General features: G+C 35.1%; 2 pseudogenes; one reads left to right on the forward strand and one right to left on the reverse strand.

The window, feature by feature from the left end:
- The first annotated feature begins 1,660 nt into the window (after nucleotides 1-1,660).
- Nucleotides 1,661-4,753, forward strand: LOC129376628 (type-2 ice-structuring protein-like; annotated as a pseudogene).
- A 1,802-nt stretch (nucleotides 4,754-6,555) lies between these two features.
- LOC129376616 (microfibril-associated glycoprotein 4-like) lies at nucleotides 6,556-9,521 on the reverse strand (annotated as a pseudogene).
- Between the last annotated feature and the right edge of the window lie 7,113 nt (nucleotides 9,522-16,634).

Here is a 16,634-nt window from a genome sequence, read left to right on the forward strand (position 1 = left end):
TTTTCCATGAAAGGAAAAACAAAGCAAAGCAAGAATCCATGTCATAAAAGAATAATATACTAAAATACACAATCAAGGCAAAAAACCTCAAAACAAACTCATTTGTCAGTTTGTTTGATCAAAAGTTTTAATAAACACAAATGTTTAATGTGTAAACCAGAGTTCTTGTTTTGCCATTATTTCCAGATAACGTCTCTTATCAATCAAGGAAATGTGATTTATTTCCCTGTGGAAGGATTTCCCTTTTCCCAAGGTCAGACACGACGTTCTGCAGGATGGTCATAAACTCCTCTTCTTGTTTTATATCAAATATTCAGACATAAGCAGTTAAACTGTAAACGTCCTGGTTGCAATGCAGACTTAGAAAATCTAAAGTTTGTATTTGATCATGCAGAAAAGATTATTCTGGTTTGATCCTGACATTTCAGAGGAATGTGAGACATTCACAGAAACTCCTGTTTAAAATACATATAAAGCAACATTTTATGTTTTTGTTTGATGTTTTTGTTAAGTTGGCCTTTTATAATGACTGTATAGTGATATGCATCAACATTGTTGCATTCTGTTGTGTTGTGTGACTGAGCTGAAATCAAAATGCTAAATATTTCATTAAGGTTGCATGTTAATGCTACTTTAATGATATAATTTAAAATTAAACAATGGAACATTTATGTTCTTCAAAAATAACGAGAACTTTATTGACTTGCAAAATGTGCTAAACGTGACTCGCAGATGCAATAACTGTTTTTGTTTTCCACGTAAACTGTCCATTTTATGAGTTATCAGGGAATCAACAGTTATTTAAAGATATGAATCATTTGTAAATGTATAAAATATATACCAACAAACAATTGATACTAATTTAGAAAGAGAAAAAATGTATTTCCTGCTTCCAGGTGTTGCAAGTTTTATGAATAAAGTTCCATATTGTGATAATGTTCAGTTAGTTTGAATCATGACCCTTTATATGAGGATTAAACATTTGCAGTCCTACGTGTCAATCTGGGTGTGACATTAATTAGACAATCAGTGGCTCCAGTTAATGGAGATTTTAGCAGTGTGCATGTATTATTAAACATTACTACACTTTGATTCAATGCAAATTGTCACTGATCAAGTAAAAATGACAAGATCACCTCTGAAAAATAAAGTGTTGCAATATAAAAGTTTGCACAAGGCACGTTTTAAAAACCACATTTGGACTTTGATAACTGATAGATGAAACAATGTTTGTTCAAAAGATAAGAAATCAAGAGGGGGATATTTTTTCAGAAATTCAGACGCCAGCTTCCTTGTTTTGAGGCTGGAAGAAACAGAATATAAGAGCCGCTGTGTTTCTGGTGCAGCGCATTCAACCTGCAGACCGACTGTAAACGTGGAAACTTCCTGTGGTGTGATTGGTCGAAATTATTATCTCTTTACTGTCTTCAACCTGCATCATCAACGCCATGATGTGTCTCCTGCTGCTTCTTTGTGCCTTGTTGCCTTTGAGTCAACCTGCTGGTTTGTATGCATATTATTACTACTGCTTCACCAAAGTAAATATTATTCCCACCTTTAATCTAATGTTAAATTATGATATTTTTATATCTGGTATAATTCTGTAATTCATTGCTGTGTTTAATGCAGTGCTTCCAGTTGCTGTGGATGGGGTGAGAGCCATGAGGCTCTTCCAGAAGGTGAGGCTGTATTTCATCAGATTCATTATTTTTGTAATGTTTTTTGAAACAGCTTCCAGATGTATTTCTAAACATCTGTCTTTCTGACTACATCCAGTGTTAGAAACAGGCCTAATCTTGCTGCTGATGTTTTCATCCAGAGTAGTTTGATGAAGTGCTTTAATTAGCGACTCTTCTCTGTTTTAATATAAACAGTGAAAAACATATTTCAGATGGATAAACCGATACGTAGATCGGTTTATCCATCTGCGTTGCAAATTCGACTTTTTCTGCCTTTTGAACTAAGTGCTTTATGCTTGTGTTGTACAACATTTATGGATTCTGTTTTGGCTCTGATGGACTCTGTTTGCTACACCCAGAGCAGTTATTGTGAACATAATGCCAACAAAACAGGCTAGAATAAAATTTTAACAGAAGATTTTAGGAGACCGAATAGCAAATCAGACACGTTTTGTGAAGTAGACCCAATACTGAGCATAAACACTAAAATACTGTGATTTTTAGTTCATATTTTTCCTTGTACATATTATTAATGTTAAAAATTTGAATTATATCCAGACACCAGAGAAAATCCTGAGACTGAGGACATTTTTGCAGGAGGTAAGTCTACGTTTGCCAATTATAAGCATTACATTCTGAATAAACCAACAAAATGAATTTACCATTCAAACTTTGCCAGATCATTTGACTCTTCATGAAGAGGAACCTGGAAACTGGACAGATGCAGAAGGTTGGTGCTTTTTTTCTTCTGCTTCATTAAAAAAACACAGTGATTTTCATCCTCTTCTCCTCGTGTTTTTTGCAGAACCAACCTTTGAACCTGTGGATGAGGAAGCTTACCTGAAGGGTGAGTTTACCTTTCCTGATAATGTGGGTTAAAGTTTTGTTTTGCAGCAAGAGGAACAATTTAGTTTCAACCAAGACACCTGAATTCAGAAAGTTCAGCTTCCTTCCTGAAGAAAGGCTCTCTAGCAAGTGAATAACTTAAATAACTAAAATCATCAAAAATAAAAATAACAATAAAACAATCACTAGTCTTTTCATTAGCCCTAATCCTGATGTCGGTTTTTAAACATCTGAATGTTGCAGAGTGGCGACTAAATCAGACTGAGACGTTTCCTCAGGGACACGGTGAAGCAAACTTAAATATGAAATCAGTTTTTTAACACAGTTCAGGTTCAGTTTTTGTATCCATGCTTATTTTTATGTCTTTTATTGCATGAAATATTCCCATGCATTTATATCAGAAAGCAATGATTGTTGATTTTATTAAGACTGGATGAATTTTTTCCAGTTCCCGGCTGAGTTGCTTTTTCCTCGACGTTTTTGTCCCAGCAGTGCATAATTAAAACTACCAGCTGAATATTGAAATAATTTACCTGGGACTTTGATTGTTTGTTTTAAGCTCTGAATGGAACAGTCCAACGTTCAGGATCCTGTTCTTCTGGCTGGACCCGGGTCAAAGGTCGCTGCTACCCACGTCTTTCCATTCGCTGCCACTTGGCACAGAGCTCAGGTGACCTTTGATTAACTTCACTTGTATTTTCTCACCAACCATCTCCTTCTTGCATTAGTGTAACTGGTCTCCTCTTGTCCACTGCAGTCGAACTGCAGGTCCATACTTGCACACCTTGCATCAGTCCATGACTACGAGGTGAATAATCAGCTTTGTGAGGATGATAATAGCTGCAGGCCGGGGGCGATCTGCAGTCTGGATTGGAGGCAATGACATACAATGGGTAATTTCACATGTGCACCTTATGTGTCAGTCCTTCAGAAAAATACATTTAAGGTAAAGCTCAGACTGCTTCACCTTCCAGGATGGCCGCTGGCGCTGGGTGGACGGAAGCCCTTTTCGCTATAGAAACTGGTGTCGATTCGAACCCAACAACTTCTTTGATCAGGACTGTTTGCATGAACTTCAGTCGTTAGTGAAATGATCCCATCTAAGTGACGCTAATTGTAAATCAATCAATCAATCAATCAATCAATTAAATTTCAAAGTGCTTTACATCAAAAACACAAAACACAAAGTCATGTAACATAGAATAAAGACTAGCCTCAGTCCGGTTCTTCACGTAGGATTCTAATTCCGAGGACAGAAAGTTTTACTCACAGAGAGAGATGAGCACCACTCACTCTTGTATGCACACACACACATACACACACACACACACACACACACACACACACACACACACACACACACACACACACACACACACACACACACACACACACACACACACACAACAGCAATGACACAGCAATACACAACAAACAATTTCCTATCAGTGCGAGGATTCTTCCTGATGGGAAGTCCTCATAAAAAGAGGGGCTCTAAAAACACCCGTCTTGTAGATTTTAGTTGAACCAACTGGGATTCAACACCTTCTGGGAATTTAGTCAAGTTGTTCTGACAAGGCCTCCAACCTGGGAGTTTAGCTGAGAACTATCAGCTGGGCCTCCAACCCTTGGTACTTTAGTCAAAATACTATATGTCAAGGACACCAACCTAGGAAAAAAAACATTGATACATATTACATTTCAAATACAGTTCTGAACAAGTGTGTTTTTAGTTGAGATTTAAAGGAAGTCGGGGTTTCCACTGTTTTACAGTTTTCTGGAAGTTTGTTCCAAATTTTTGGTGCATAGATGCTGAAAGCTGCTTCTCCTCTTTTGGTTCTAATTGTAGAGATGATCAGGCTCTTACCACAAATTTACTGATTGTTTCTACATTTTAGATTTCAGATCTTTCTACAATTCAACATGTTTTTGTTTGTTTTCCTGTAGGGCACAGATGCTGGGACGATGCGCAGTGTTACTTTCAAAGACCATTTATCTGTGTCAGAAACTTCTGATGGCTATTTGATTAGAAATGATGCACTTTGTGTGTCAAAAACACAGAGGCGTTGGTGATCAATGTTGGTGTTTTTCTTACAGAGTGTCAAGACAATAACAAGGATAAAAAGTATGAATATCTGTATTTAAATACAGATATTAAAGACAAAAAAGAAACTCGTTTAAATGTATTTGTCAGATTGTTTGATCAAACGTTACAATAAATAAAAATGTTTAATGTGTAAACCAGTGTTACTTATTATTTCTGCATAACTATCACATAAAATCTGTTGTCAAAAAAGGAAATGTAATTTATTTACGTATGGCAGCCTTTTCCTTTTGCTCAACCAGATATGAGGTGTTAAGGCTTTTACATTATGTTTTTACTTTCAACTTTAGAAGATCCTCCTCCTGTTTTATCTTGACAAAAATGATCTGAATAAAAACTCAAGTTTGATTTTATCATTTGAGATTAATCATATATATTCTCAGACCACATCAACATGATTAATACTTCATAGTTGCATGCTGTTGATTGTGACTGAGTGGAAAACAAAGTACCAGGAGATGTAAAATATTAGTTTAGGTTGCATGTAAATGCAGCTTTTGGAGTGAATATTAAACATTGGGATAATTATGTGGTTCACAAATAATAGAATTAAAAAAAAACGTGTGACTTGAAAAATGGGCATCTTCTAATAGTATATGAAATAATTATTTTTTTGCTTTTGACTACATGTCGATGTACCTCTGGGCAACTAAATCCCATATTGCCTACCGGTCTGCGTATCGGTGTGTGAATGTGAGTTCGTTTGTGAATGTGACTCTAGTGTAAAGCGCTTTGAGTTCAGAACATTTACCATATTTTTTATACCAATATATTCCATATTTTTCAACTGGTTATTTGTAAGACTGTAAAAAAAGTGCAATGTTTTCAATTAGTATTAATGCTCTACATTATGTTGCGTTTGCAAATAAAATCATAAAATAAATTGTATTGGCACATATCAGCTTGGGAAAAATACGAATGTGGTTTTGAGGCCCAGCTGGTTTATTCATATGGATCCATTTGCAACTTTTACCTGGAAAAAAAAAACCTACTCAGCAAAGTTATTAAAATGCATGAAAAGTTTTCAAAAGAATGACCCATATCCAGTTCTTGCTACTCAAAATGTAAAAGCTATTAAACAAAATTACTTTTTTCTTTTCAGATTATCACATGGAGTTTACATTAACATTCAAACTACTCTCTTCATTTCATTGCTTTACTACAGGATATAATAGTCCACCAATAAATATCAATTTTAAGTTGAAGCACAATGCATTTGTTGGAGCTCTGCAGCATTTTCTGCTTTCAATTTCTATAATTTGCAAAAGTAAAAATAGAATTTGAATATTATTACAGGCATTTCCCCAAACATCTGCACTATGTATCAGAAAAGGAACAATCAGTGAATTGTATAATATCCACTACGCCTGAGCATTCAGTGAGTCTTTCACTTCATATAATAACAAAACTTTCTTCAACCTGATCAAAACAATCAACACATCTCCAGAGTCTAAAAATCATGTAATTTGTTTTTTCAAAACATTGACGCACATCATATGGTCATTATAAATGGTCAAACTATGAATATTTTACTGTGCTCCTAAAAGTACAATATAAAATTCATGAGATTTTGTTTTTTTACATTTTATTGCAAGAAAAAACAAACTGATGACTTTCTGCTGTTCTTGTTTCGCTTCCTGATTGTTTTCTGATAAAAATCAAATTACACTCCATTTCTTTGTCTTAGCTAACACCCAGATATACTTTATTTTCTCTGGGAGTGACATAAACAGATCATTAAATAGACATAGATGTTGACATTGACACAGTTGAGCATAAAATTTAGAATTACGGAAGACCTGGTTGTTTTTCAATTAATTGCATTTAACCAAGAGGTTTGATTCTAAAAATGTTTCCATTTGGCCCAATTTGTGTTTTAAAAACTGGCTTATTTTAATTACATATAAAAAAATACAGACACACAAATATTGCTGCTGGCATCTTATTTATTATCAGAGATAAATTGGTTACAGGTAGCAAACTCTCACCAATGATTTAATCAACTGGATTATATTTATTAGAAATCAAGTGAACTTTTGACTCATGTTTGAAGCTAAAAGTTGATGGTTGATTATAAGAAAAAGCATCTCATTATTTTTTGATGGATGTTTGACCTGCAGATTTACTTGGCAGGACGGATCTTCATGCTGATGCTCTTCAGGGAGTGATTAAATCCCTTCCATGCAGACCATTCCACTCCAACATCAAGGAGTGTGTGTCAGCCCCGCAGCGATAAACCCCGTTAGGGTTTGTATAGTGACAAGATTTGTACCAGAAAGCACCGAGACATGTTTTGGCACAGTTGATGCTCATCTTATCCTGGTCTTTGTCAAAAGTGGTAAATTTCTGTTGGTCGTGATAGGAAAGGCTGTCTCCTGCAGAAATAATAATAGGATACAAAAACTATATGAATAAAACAGACATTCAGTTGAAAGCTTGAATAGTGAAAAAAAATACAAATTCTGCGTGATCCAACATCAATAAAATTGTAATTTCAATATTTAACAAAAATGCTGACTTTGTGAAAAGTTGATAATGTTTTGTGAAAAAAATTATGAGTTATGTTAATTTCTTGGGATATTATCAATGAGATCAATTAAATTTACTTTGTGCTGTTAACTACCAACATCAATCTTACTGCTTCAGAACCATAAGAACAAACTCTGGATTTAGATAAAACTGACACAACACATTTAATCCAATCAAGGTCTATTTCTCTTAATCCTGATTTGTCTAACTACAGTAAATTAGCGTTATTAATTATCATCATCATTATTATATTATTATTATTATTATTATTATTATTATTATTATTATTATTATTATTATTATTATTATTATTATTATTATTATACACCAGGAGTGTATAGTAATACACTCCTGGTGTATATTACACACCAGGATCCATGCTCAGTGCCTTGCTCTACATTTCCAGACTCACTGCACGACTTTCAGACCCAGCGCAAGTTAAATTATTCATTTTACAAAGAAATAATTTATGATGGGCATCATTACATCCATCCATAAATTCATCCTGTCTATTAAAGGTAGAAAATGTTTTTTTTTTCTCATGACTCACCAGCGCCCCCTTTGTTGTTGAAACCGCTTACATGCAGAAGGTAACCCTCACACTCAGCATCGACTTTAAATGAAGAGTAAAGAGCAAACTTTTTGTTTCCTTCAAAGTCCTCCATATCGACCATCAGTTCATAATTCTGACTCCGTGTCAATTCATGGATGTTATCAAGACCTGCACAGACATGGAAACTATTAAATTTAGATTTTACTAAGAGCATTAAACACCTGGTTAATCTGGGTTTGCAGGAACTGAGTTATAACTATGTTATAAGTAAATATATAAACCTAACTGAGTTATAACTATGTTATAAGTAAATAAATAAACCAACCATACATTGACTAACTGTTTAGGTCGGTGTCTCACCCAGCCAGTACTCTCCAGCAGCGTTTCCAAAGCCTCTCTTGTACTCCGCCCAGGATCTGTAGAAGTTTACAGAGCCATCCATCCTCCTCTGGAAAACCTGGAACAACAAAGGAATCTGATCAAGAAGTGAACAACGTTCTCACTGACACACTCAGGGTGAAAAGGAAGTGGGTTGTACCAACTCTGAATTGGTATCAATAATCAATATTTAAATGACAAAACTGATCAAATCTTATCTCAGGCAGGTGAAAATGGAAGGACAATAAAGACTCTTCTTTCAACAGAACTTGATGTTTGTTGGATGAAATTCCCCAAGAATCCTGAGATAAACCAAGTTGAAGTGTAAACAGAGAGAGTTCATGTAGAGATGGACTCACCGTCCAGCGTCCTCCCTCTGAGTCCATGTCGCAGTAAGCCTTCACACAAACACATTCATGACTTGATACAGTTTTTATTATGTAATGCAATGTCACACTTATATGGAAAAATAAATACTATCAAGAAAGTTCAGTTTCAAATAGTCAGTTTATGTAATGTGTATGAAGATTAAGTAAAAACATCCTCAGCATTGTTAACAGATAAACCTCCAGTCTTGGTCCTGCACAGAACTTTAATCTGGATCTTCATTTTTATGAACAAACCAAACATAAAGTTCACCTGAATAGCAGATGTAGATCCACTTGGATAGATGATGTAAACTCCACTGTAAGATTATTATCCTTATTGTAGATGTCAATACAATCACGTGGCAGTTGGTCCTCAGCCGCTTCACAGCTGATCAGCAGTGGAGCCAGGAGGAAGAGAAGTGATAACAGCTGGAAGACAGAACATGACACCTTCTGAACATCATCAGAGAAACTCTGATTAACGTTCATTTAGTCAGATTAAACCTGATCCCTGATCTTGTCCTGCATGTGGCCTGTAACTGTGCTGCCAGATTTTCTGTCAGAATTATGCTGAATTCTGCCTTAACAAGGTTTCTGGTTGGTTTGATCCTCCATTTTTTAACAACTCATTTCATCAGTCCTGTTAACAAATGTTATTTCCAGAGCCAAAACTATGTACAGTGTTTACATGCATTGAGTGTTTGGATAAATTTAAACACTCAAATTCACTCAACATTTCAGTGACTGAACAAAATACCAAACATTTTAAAAATTAACAAACTCACTAGAAGTTGTTTAATTTTTACATTTTTTGACTACATAGTTAAATATCTTGTTGTTTGTGTTCATATTCTAATCATTATTGATGTTTCATAATTTGTATATTATGTACAATGTCTCTGCGCTGATTTTTATTTTGGTCATTTGTTGTTAACAAGATTTTAAACATTAAAAATACCTTTCCTTGTTAAAATAAATAAAGATAGATGAATTATTTTTTATTTTTTACAGTGCAAGTTACAGGCTTACCTTCATCTTTACTGTTGATCTCGATAAATTGATCAAACTTGATGAAAATCTGGAGTTTGACTTGCAGCACAATGAAACTGTTAATGTAAAACATAGAGAAACTTTAGTGGACAAACTCAGTTGTAAATGAATTCATGTGTTCATCTCTCACCTGCAGCTGGAATGAACTTGATTCCAAACTTCTGCTTCTCCTCTGTGTCTCCGACGTTCAGACTCCGTTATTTATACCTGCTGATGTGTCACCTCACCTTGATGATCAGGAATCTAAATCAAACATCACCTGATGAAAAACATGAGCTTGGTTTCTTCATTTTACATTTTACTTCTTTCTGAACTTTGGATAACGAGTCTCAATTGCACAAATAATGCAAAATAAAATGTAACATTAATATAACTGGAGATGCGGCTTGCATGGATTTTGACGGTTGAATTGATGGATGAGAGCCACCTCAAATTCATCTGTAGCAAAATTATTTCAATCATGTTTTGCAACCATTTACTGTTTTCTGAGAGTTTTAGTAGAAATTTCCAAAAATGTTCTCCTGCTCTTCCATCAGCTTTGTTGAAATAATTTGCCCTTCTGGCTTAAAAAAGGACTTAATATTTGAGAGAGTTTAAGAAAGTACATAAAATCTGAAATGTCGATGATCTGAATGCAAAGGCTCTTCTTGATTAGTTTTTGTGAATATACAGTAAAATGTGTTGTTAACTATAGTTCATTATAATAATATAATAATTCAATATATAAACATAATTATGAAACCAATTGTATTACATTATTACATAATGCAGTGTAACAAGCTCAAAGAAACATCAGAACATTCAGAGTCATTGAAGATCACCTTCAAAAACAGAAACAGTCTCAACTCAATAAAGAAGTCGTTGAAGTTAGATCAAATCTTTTTACCAAAGCAGAATCAAAATTACCTTTTTTCCTTCACTTCAACGTCAGACAAGCTTCAGCTCTGTCTGGAGGTCCTGGAAACAGCTGCTCTTATACACAGTCACTGACAGACCTGTCAATAATACACTAGTGACTCTATAATGTTTCAGTGAAATCAAAGCAAAGATGTGATTTTTACTTTATGACTTCAGCATCAGGGATTATTTTCACTGATGACATTTTTTGGAAAAAGGATTTAGCTTTGTACTTCCTGTCCTTGTTAATTCATTTCCTGTTTTTGTGTTCTGAGTTGTGATGTTTTGAATCCTTTGTGATGTTTCAGTGAAAAGTCCCAGGATACATATTAATCTGACGAAATTAGGATTTTATTCCTAACAAGCCCAAGTTACAAATAGATCCATACAAAGCAGGAAGTAACAACAGGAACAAAATGTTATTTTTCAACAATCTTGACAAAGTTAAAAAAATGCCCCGTTTTCATATTTCCTAGTGTGTGCTCACTAGCACACACACTATGCTAGTTTATGAATACAAGCCTGAAAATTCACATGTCCAAATTTTCCATTCACTTGGCTGCAGAGGGAAAAGCAATTTCTCCTCTTTGCATAAATGAACAGGTTGATGTTGCCTCTTGTGTGTCGAGACCAAAAGAATCTAATTCTGTAAATGATCTTGAAAGATCTCTGTAGGATAGCCTGACATGTTTAGCTCTGTTACATTTTAACAAATATGTTAAGATGTAACATATTTGTTACAACTTAACATCTAATGTCAAAAAGTAACAGAGATGTTAAGATGTAACATCTTTGTTACATCTTAACTGAGATGTAACTGAATCATCAACTTTGATTCAGTTGTTGCAATTGACTGCAGCCGTTTGTTGATGTAGAATAATTAAGATTGCCATAAAAACTCTCATCTTATATCAGGCATGTTGTGGCACCACATTGTCTCAGCTGTGCTGTGTTTCCTGTGAGCTCTGAGAAAACAGAACGTTAGCTTTGGTTCCTCTAGGCAGTGGCCTCAGTCTGCATTCCTCCAGGACCCGAGTCCTGCAAGTTTCAGATGTGTCCCTTGACCTAAAGACTTTAATTTAACTGTCTCACTGGCATGCAGTGAGGCTCTGCAGAGCTCTGTTGATGAGCTGCTATTGGAGCCAGGTGTGCTGAAGTATCTAAAAGTTGCAGGACACCAGGAAGACTTCCTGCCCCAACAATCAGGAATCAAAGGAAGGATTGGTGACCAGGACTGGTTGGTCAGGAGGTTCTTCTGTCATGGGGAAAACACAAAAAGTGAATTTAATTGTTCAAAGAAACATAAATATCAAGACAATTTAGTTTAAATTGCTTTATTAAATTCGAACAAAGAAAATGTTTATTTGTTTAATTTATTTTGAGTGCGACACACTGAGTGCCTGCACCTTCGCCATGTTACTCTGGAGACAGAGTAGTCAGGTTCATTAATACCTGCAGCTGATTATTGATACCTGAGTTTCCAAAGACTCTCAGGAAATGTTAACGCGAACAGGGTTATTCTACGGTCGCATGGAAGGAAAATCTTTGTACTTTTATATTTAGGTCAATGAAAGAAAACGAGAAAACACAGGAAATGAGTAAAATAATAAACTACAGATCATATGGATTTGTTCTGGCATAAAACTTGTCTTTAGATTCTGTTTAAATATTCAGAAATAAAATGATCAATGTAAAAAGAAAAAGGATGAAATATAAATGTATTATGCCATGTTTGAAGATTTTCAAGTGTTTCCTGAACTGCATATGCAGGTTGTGCTTTAATCTGTTGCTGTGGGCTGTAAATGTTTATGACTCCAGAGATGTTTTCAGGTCAATGTCATTAACCCTCGGGCGTTCCTAATTTTCTATTTATGCCCCTTCTCCTATACTTCATTTGTTTTCATTATGTCTCAGTGTTTTTTGTTGTGCTGAGGAGCTTGGTGTGAGGGGTTGGCAGCAGATTGAGAAGGCAGGTGCAGGTCAAATGCAAGTTCAATTTGTGCATCAATCCAGTTTCTTTAATGTGTGTGTGGGGGGGGCGGAGGCAGGTGTGTGTGTATGTGTGCGTATGTATTGGAGAGAGTTTGTGTGTGGCTTTGAACTCTTTCTGGAGTTCAAATGTTTGTCAGAGCAGTCAGGTTGTTCATTAATACCTGCAGCTGATTATTGATACCTGAGTTTCAGAGAATCTCAGTAAATGTTAACATGAACAGGGTTATTCTGCGGTTCCATGGAAGGAAGATATTTATACTTATTATGTTTAGGTCCATGAAAGAAAATGAGGAAAAGTTAGGAAATAAATAAAATAATAAACTATAGCTCACATTGATGGTTTCTGGAATAAAGCTGGTCTTTAGATTCGGTTTAAATATTCATGCATATCCAGATATAAAGCAATGTTTTTAAAAAAAGATTCATCAGAATAAATTAAATCAGAATGATCAATGTAAAAAGAAAATTGATGAAATATAAATGTGTAGTATGTCATCTATGAAGGTTTTCATGAGTTTCCTCATCTTATATCTGCATATGCAGGTTGTGCTTTAATATGTTGCTGTGGGCTGTAAATGTTTATGACTGCAGAGACGTTTTCAGGTCAAGGTCATGAACTAAGAAGCTCTGAGGATAAAACCTGTTTGTTTATCATTCAGGTTTATCATATTTCACTGGAGGTCATGCTGAACGGTTGAATTTTATTGGTGACATATATATGATCTACAGAAAAACAATTTGCAGAACATTTACACTTTTTGTTTTTTTTACTAAAAACTTGTAAAAGTTAAAAAGGTTCCCATCCAACAGCAGGAAAAGTATGTCTGATATTGACAGGTAGGTTTTAAAAACATTGAGACATTTTAATATTGCTAAGATTGTCTGTTATTACTTATCACATGTTTGCGCAAAGATTTCTGCACATAAACTGCAGAAAATCAGACAAATTCAATCTTTAGAAACTGGGGAATGAAAAATGTTCAAGTGAAATCTGTTAGAGGTATTTTGTATGAAGCTTATGGCTTCACTCAATACATAACATTTAACTTAAGTCTTTAAAATGTAGTTTAAACTTTGCAGCTTTACATAATGAATTAATTGACGCAATTATAATTCAGCTTTTGGTGTGATTTAATAAATAAGGAGGTGAAAACAGATGCACTGATTTTGACCACAAACAATGAGAGAAAAAAAGAAAGAACAAAACAAAGAAAGAAAGAAAGAAAGGAATGTAAGGAAGGAAGAAAGAAAGGAAGAAAGAAGAGGTTGCTGTCGTTTATAACAACTAGGTGTCACTGTTGGATTTTCTTTCAGAAGTTTGGAACATTTTTCTAATCTGCAGAATAATGGGACAGGATGTAGATGAAGTCTAATAAAAAAGTTCTCACAATCTCAGAGAAATTCTGCAATGTTTAGTAATATCAATCTAATTAAATGAAATATAATTTCATCAATCACTATTAAGTTAAGGATGAACTCATAAAGACTGAATTGATCACATAGTGAACATATTGAATGGAATGAGAGGAAGATATCTTTAAAACAGAATAACAACAATCACTGGGAAATTAATTAGTATAACTTGTATGTTATCTTAAAAGAATTAATGCTTACACTAATACTAATCACATTGTAAGACTATGCCTACCTTGAGTTTATTTAAAACCTTCTTTGAATTAGCCTTTTCTTAATTTTTAACTTCTACTCGTTTACTATGTTTAAAATTTACTTTCTCTATTTTTACTCTGCTTGATCTTTTACTAAAATTTTTATTATTATTATTATTATTATTATTTTGTGACTATCTTCTTGCTGAATGTTGTTTTTTACTTTCTTGTACAAGCACTTTGAATAGTCTTTGGCTGAAAGGAGATGAATAAATAAAGTTGTCTTGCTTGCCCAAATGGTTGCAGAACCTCAGTTGCCTCCTTGGCCTTTACCTCGCCTTCAGATGGAAGCACAGGAGAGGAAGCCAGTACATAAAGCAGAGTTGATTTCAAATTTCGAGTCCATAAATTGGGAACTGATGCTGAGTAAGAGGTCAAATTGAAACAGCATGACTTGGAAGATTTGCGACTTTCACTAAGCAAGTCACCGCTTGGTGAATCTGTTCATTCAATTCTTTTTTCCAATGTCAGTTATGAGGTGTCAAGTTTCCTAGATAATGGGTTGTACTATATATCATCATATATTCAATATATATGGTTGCAGGCTTTAAAACTGTTCCTATTGTTTTATCTTAAATATTCAGATATACAACATCTATGCTGCAAAAACTTTCCAGTTGCAATGAAAGTTAAGAACATTTAAAGTTTATATTTGCACTGAAAGGTAAAAAATTCTTCCAGACCTTTGCAGCTTCATTGTGAAATATACACAAAAAATGAACATAAACTGGAGATTTGGTTCAATTATATGTTTAAGGCTAATTATACCAATATATCCCATACTTTTTAATTGTTTATAAGACTGTTGAAAAAATGCAGGGTTTCAATTAGTATTAATGCACTACATTAATGCACTACATGTTGCGTTTGCAAATCAAACCATAAAATAAATTGTATTGCACATATAAGCTTGGAAAAAATACAAATTCGGGTTTGAGGCCCAGCTGGTTCATTCATATGGATCCATATGCAACTTCCCAAGTTATTAAAATGCATGAATAGCTTCTGAAAGAATGACCCATGCCCAGTTTTAGAAAAATTGTCTAAGTTCATTTACTTATGAGTTTATTTGAAAGGTTATGTTTTTTTATTATTATTCTGTGTGTTGTTTGCTTGACTCCTTTCTTTTGTGGTACAATATTAACTGTTTTTTCAGAAGTTTGCTTGGGGTTGGAAATGTTTATACATGCTTGTGATACCAGCTTTGATCATTAGCTGTCTGTGTTAACAGCTACCTGTTGTTGTTATTATTATTATTATTATTATTATATTATTATATTGTTGTTGTTGTTATTATTATATAATAATACACAGGTAATAACACAGGTAACTGTGTTAAAGCTACCTGTTAACACAGGTATACGGTCAGCCTTGTGTCCAGGTAAGGGCATGTTCACAGAAGGTCCCAAAACACCTTGTGGTTAAGGTTATTGATCAATTGTTTGTGTGACTGTGTGAAAAAGCCCAACCTTTTTTCTTGTAAACATAATAAAAGGCAGTTGAGAGCCGGTGGAGGAGACACAACACGGTGTTTGACGGTGGTAGAAAAGTAATTTGTGTCTTTGGTTGATTCTTTGCAGGTTGGGAGCCAAAATAGACCCAACACCAGTTTCTTGATAATCAAAACTTAAAAGTCATTTAACAAAATTACTTTTTTCTTTTCAGATTAACACCTGGAGTTTCCATTAACATTCAAACTACTCATTCCATTACTTTGGAAATAGTAGTCCACCAATAAATATCAATTTTAAGTTGAAGCACAATGCATTTGTTGGAGCTCTGCAGCATTTTCTGCTTTTAATTTCTATAATTTGCAAAAGTAAAAATAGAATTTGAATATTAAAGCTGCAATCAGCCTCGAACGGCCCTCGCAGCCAAGCGCCGCTCCGGCCTATTGTCCACCATGGGGTACTAGCAACCGCCGGCCGACGCCAGCCACCACAGAAGCTTTCACGCAGTTTTCAGCACCTCCGCCCGCACCGCGGAAGCTGTTGCTCAGTTTCCATCAATGCTTCCCACGTTCTAACACAGAAGTTGTTGAGCAGTTTCTGCGCCCGTCCACCAGGCGGTACGCATCGATGCGTTCGGTGGCGCTCCTCAACGAAGAGCGCAGAGTGTAGGACACCCGATGATGATCAATCACAGAAACTTTTGTGCCTCTGTGAGTTTCTGTATAGGAGATATAGCAGTTTATTTTTTATGGCGAGTAGGTGAACTTTGACCCCTGATAGCCCCCCTTCAGCATACTCAAAAACTCACCGTTTTGATAACTTTAGATGGGACATGCCTTATGAACAGACTGACCGAGTTTGAAGCCGATCAATCGAAATACCTAGGAGGAGTTCGATCAAATACCAAGGCTGTAAACGGCAAAAATGGGGTGAAAATCCGAACTTCAATCCAAAATGGCCGACTTCCTGTGGGGTTTAGACCATGGCTCCAAGAGACGTTTTTGTACGTCCTGACAAGGTACACGTGTGTACAAAGTTTCGTAATTGTAGGTTAAAGCATGGCTTGGGGCTGATCATTTAAGTTTTTCTAGGGGGCGCTATAGAGAAATTAGGCCACGCC

Source organism: Poeciliopsis prolifica, unplaced genomic scaffold (genome assembly GCF_027474105.1).
Source record: "Poeciliopsis prolifica strain line A6 unplaced genomic scaffold, Auburn_PproV2 SCAFFOLD044, whole genome shotgun sequence".
Lineage (NCBI taxonomy): Eukaryota > Metazoa > Chordata > Actinopteri > Cyprinodontiformes > Poeciliidae > Poeciliopsis > Poeciliopsis prolifica.